Source organism: Galeopterus variegatus, unplaced genomic scaffold (assembly GCF_000696425.1).
Source record: "Galeopterus variegatus unplaced genomic scaffold, G_variegatus-3.0.2 Scaffold1421, whole genome shotgun sequence".
NCBI classification, from domain to species: Eukaryota; Metazoa; Chordata; class Mammalia; order Dermoptera; family Cynocephalidae; genus Galeopterus; species Galeopterus variegatus.
In genome coordinates, this window is record NW_007727532.1 from 30,412 (window position 1) to 34,873 (window position 4,462).

The window sequence follows — 4,462 nt, forward strand, 5'->3', positions numbered from 1 at the left end:
GGCTGCCTCAGTGGCGGCGGCTTGGGCAGCCTTACAGCAGTTGCCAAGGTACAGCTCCACGGCCACCCGTCAGTCCCCACGGGGCCGGGAGCTGAGGTGACAAGCCGTCCTCGTTTCTCCTCTCCCCGCACACCTTTCCCGCTCTACGTCCTGCTCAAGTCTGGGCAGCCAAGACCGTGGTTGCCAGGGTAACGCGTCCTCCAGGCCATGCCCCTCACAATGCTGCATTCCAGGCTGCACCGCTGACGTCCCCAACGGGCGTCGCCCCCAAAGGAGTCACGCTCGGGGATGGGGTGGAATGCGGTGACGGGAGGGGAGCAGTGACCACTGTGCTTCCCCGGGTGCGCATGCGCACGACCCAAGACTCGAGGCTCAGCGCCTCAGCGTTGGGAAAGTGGTGGAAAGGCCAGTGTATGTAATAAGAGGTCCAGTGTTGAGATTTCTTATCTTTCTGAAACCAACGCTCCTCATTAAAACTAAACCTGAATGTATCAAGCTTTGTCTGTGGGTAGCTGGCTGTAATTCCTTGAATTCTTCCTGGGCCTCAAGGAACTATGTTTTCTGTTCAATAAATGTCCACGAGTAATTGTGTAGTTTTTATTAGGGCCAGAGAACTGGCTTTCCACATCTACCCCCTTTATAGGCACTGTGACCACATTCTCCTTCTCCTAGGCATACCCCCCCCCCCCCAGCCCCACATAGGAAATTTTGGTTTCTTCCAGGGCTCGATGCATCTTCCACCTTTGTCTTCCTCTTTCCTGTCTTGGGTTAGTCGTCTCTCTTGTCCTCCTGTCCCTCTTTTTCTCTCTCTTCTATTTTCATTCTTTCTACCTTCTCATCCAATCAGCCAACATTTATTGTGCTCTGTGCCATACACTATGATGGGTGCTGATGATACAACAGCGAGGAAAACATAGTCCCTGCTGCCAATTTGCTCAGTAGACTGAAAATACATGAAAGGCTTAGACTGCACCTGACTTGTCAAGAATTTGTACTTTGTCTCCATGATTTACACACGCACACACACACACACGCACGCGCGCACGCACGCACACACACACACACACACCAAGACACATTGTAACTAAACTTCTAAAAACTAATTACAAAGAAAAAATCTTGAAGGCAGCCAGAGATAAATTAAACATTACTTACAGGAGAAAACCAATTCAAATGATAGAATATTTCTCATCTGAAACCAGAGAGGCCAGAAGAAAGAGGCACAGCATTTTTTTTTTTTGTCTTTTTCCGTGTCCAGCAACGGATCGCAACCCTCAGTGTTGCCCCCGTACCGGACCGGGGACCGGCAACGGGATCGCAACTCTCGGCATTGCTCCCGCGCCTCGCTCAGCCAGTGAGCGGGAACCAGTCTGTATGTGGGATCCAAACCTTCGGGCGGGAGCGCCGCCGCGCTTCCCAAGTGGCGCACTAGTCAGTGCGCCACCGGGCCGGCCCGAGGCACAGCATTTTTCAAGTGCTGAAATAATGAGTTGTCAACTGTGAATTCTATACCGTGTGAAAATATCCTTCAGGAATGAAGAAGAAATTAAGACATTCTACAGGAAGGCAAGAAAAGAGACACAGAGGAATGAGAAACAGAGGAAACAAAGAGAAAGCAAATAATAAAATGGCAGACTTAAACCCTAACATGTCAGTAATTACTTTAAATGTAGAATCGCCTAAACCCAGTAATTAAAAGACAGAGATTGGCAGAATTAATTTAAAACATGATCCATCGGATCCCCATACCAGCCAGCTGCCAAAAACCAAACCAAACCAAACCAAAACAAATCAAAAGCAAGATCCAACTATATGCTGTCTACAAGAAATGCACTTTAAATACAATGACATTAGTAGGTTGAAATAAAAGGATGGGAAAAGATATTGAAAGCAAATATTGAAAAAAGCAGAAGTGGCCATTTAAATATGATGTAAAGTAGACTTTGCTAGAGACAAAGAGGAACTTTACATAATGAAAAAAGAATCAATCCACCAGGAAAGCATAATGATTCTAAATATATATGCACCAAATAATAGAGCCGCAAAATACATGAAGCAAAAAACAATAGAGATGAAAGGAGAAATAGACAAATCCACAAATATAGTGTGGGACTTACTAAATGCCTATCAGCAGGATATTGGATGAATAAATTTATGTTGTATTCATGCCCGTACAGCAGTTTAAGTTGGAAGACTTAGAGCTACATATGTTAACAACATGTACTTAGAAAACATAATTTTGAGCAAAACCCAACAAGCTGCAGAATGACATAATTTATTTGAAGTTTGAATTATGTTTATAGATTATCATTTATGTAGTAGTGATATAAAATCCTCCATTAAAAAAAAAAAGAAAAAGAAACTTAGGATAGTAGTACCCTTAGAGAAAAAATGGAGGCAAATGAAATCACGAAGTGATATAAAGGAAACTTGGACTTCATCTATCATATTTTCAATTTTTTTTTTTGATGGCTGACCCATATTTCTTAAAACCAAGTCTGGCTCTTCTTTTACCCCTTGCTGTTCCCTTTTCCTTTCTTTTCCTTCCCATCTTTTCTGGAAGAATTCAATATTAAAGTCAACAGGTAGGGCAGAGCCAGGTAGGTGTACATGCAGAGGGGCAGCTCTGGGTGTGGGTGCACAATTGGGGTAAAGAGGGGAATCACAGATGAAAGCACCCTGGACTGTAGTCAGAGCCCGAGGAGAGTAAAAAGGTTATTTCCAATGAAGGTTGGTTTGATGTAGAGAATCAGAAGCCAGGAGGACAGAGGAAGTCATCCATGATTATGGGCAGCCTAGTAGGGGATGTCAGAGCCCAAGCAGGTTGATGAGGGTGTTTACATGGAACAGTGATCTAGCGTCGGACTCAGAGCATGAGTAGGGTTGGAGGTGGGGCAGTTATCAATGCATGTGACAGTATGGCGTGTCAGCACCTGTTATAGTTTCTTAGGACTGCCATAACAAAGTATCATAAACCGGGTGGCTTAAAACAACAGAAATTTACCTTCTAACAGTCTTGGAGGCTAGATGTCTGAGATCAAAGAGTTGCAAGGGCCCTGAAGGAAACCTGTAGGGGAGTCCTTCTTTGCCTCTTCCTAGTTTCTGGTGGTTTGCCAGCAATCTTTGGTATTCCTTGGCTTGCAATTGCATAACCGCAATCTCTACCTTTGTTGTCAGATGGGATTCTCCCTGTGTGTCTCTGTCTTTACATGGTTGTCTTCTTAAAAAGACAACAATACTCTGGTTTCTCTTCAGATTGCTTAAATCTCTTGCCCTTAAAGGACACCAGTCATATTGGATTAAGAGCCCACCCTTCTCCAGTATGACCTCATTTTAAATTAACTAATTACATCCGCAATTACCTTATTTCCAAATAATGTCACATTCTGAGATATTACAAGTGAGGACTTCAACATATCCTTTTCTGGAGGACACAATTTAACCCATAACAGTCCATTCTTTGCCCCCACCATTAATGTCCCTCCCATCTACAAAATACATTCACCCCATTCCAACATCCCCCAAAGTATTGACCCATTCCAGCATCAACTCTAAGTCCAAAAATCTCATCTAATTCAGTTATAGATGAGACTTGGCATATTATCTATCTTAAAGCAAAATTCTTCCCCAGCTGTAGATCTGTGAAACCTAGAAAACAAGTTATACGCTTCCAAGATACAATGGCGATACAAGCACAGGATAAACATTTCTATCCCAAAAGGGAGAAATTGGAAGGAAAAATGGTATCACTGGTCTCAGGCAGCTCGCAACACAACAGGCCAAATTCCATTATTTTTTTTTTCTCTTTTTTTTATGGCTGCTGGCCCCTCCGGGTATCTGAACCCTTGACCTTGGTATTTTAACATCCTGCTCTATCCAACTGAGCGAACTGGCTAGCCTCCATTAGGTTTTAAGGCTTCAGAATAATTCTCTGCAGCTCTGTCCACTGGGTCCACTCCTTCAGCCCCAGGTGGCTGCCCCACCCTTTGAAAAGAAGAGGCTGCCCGGCCTCCTGGCCTTGCAACCCTGCCCCTGCTTCCCTCTCCCTGGATGGCAACGCTGCACCCTGAGTCCTGGGCAGAGGGCTCAGGCCTGGACTTCCACCCACCTCAGGCCTGGACTGCAATCTGGTTCTCTGAAACCTGAGAGGCGGCCTCATCCTTTGAAAATAAGGAGGTGAACTGACCCTCTTAAGCCCTGGGCAGTGATCCCACCCTCTGGAACTCAGGGGGCTGCCCTGCCCTTTGTAACCCTGTCCCTTCTGTCCCTTCATTCCTGAGTGGTGGCCCCAGGTCCTGGGCCCTGGAAAGAGGTGCCACTCCCTTCAGGCCTGGGTAGTGATCCCTGCTCTCTGGAACTCTGGTGGTGGCCCCACCCCCTTCGTCTTGGGCAGCAGTCCTGCCCCAAGGAACCCTAGCCATGACCCTGCCCAGAAGGCCCTGGAGAGCAGCTCCGCCCTCTG

The 4,462-nt window shown here is 45.9% G+C and overlaps 1 pseudogene; it reads right to left on the minus strand.

The window, feature by feature from the left end:
- The window catches only part of LOC103593813, a 9,316-nt pseudogene extending 6,166 nt beyond the window's left edge, over nucleotides 1–3,150 (minus strand).
- Nucleotides 3,151–4,462: the final 1,312 nt, after the last annotated feature.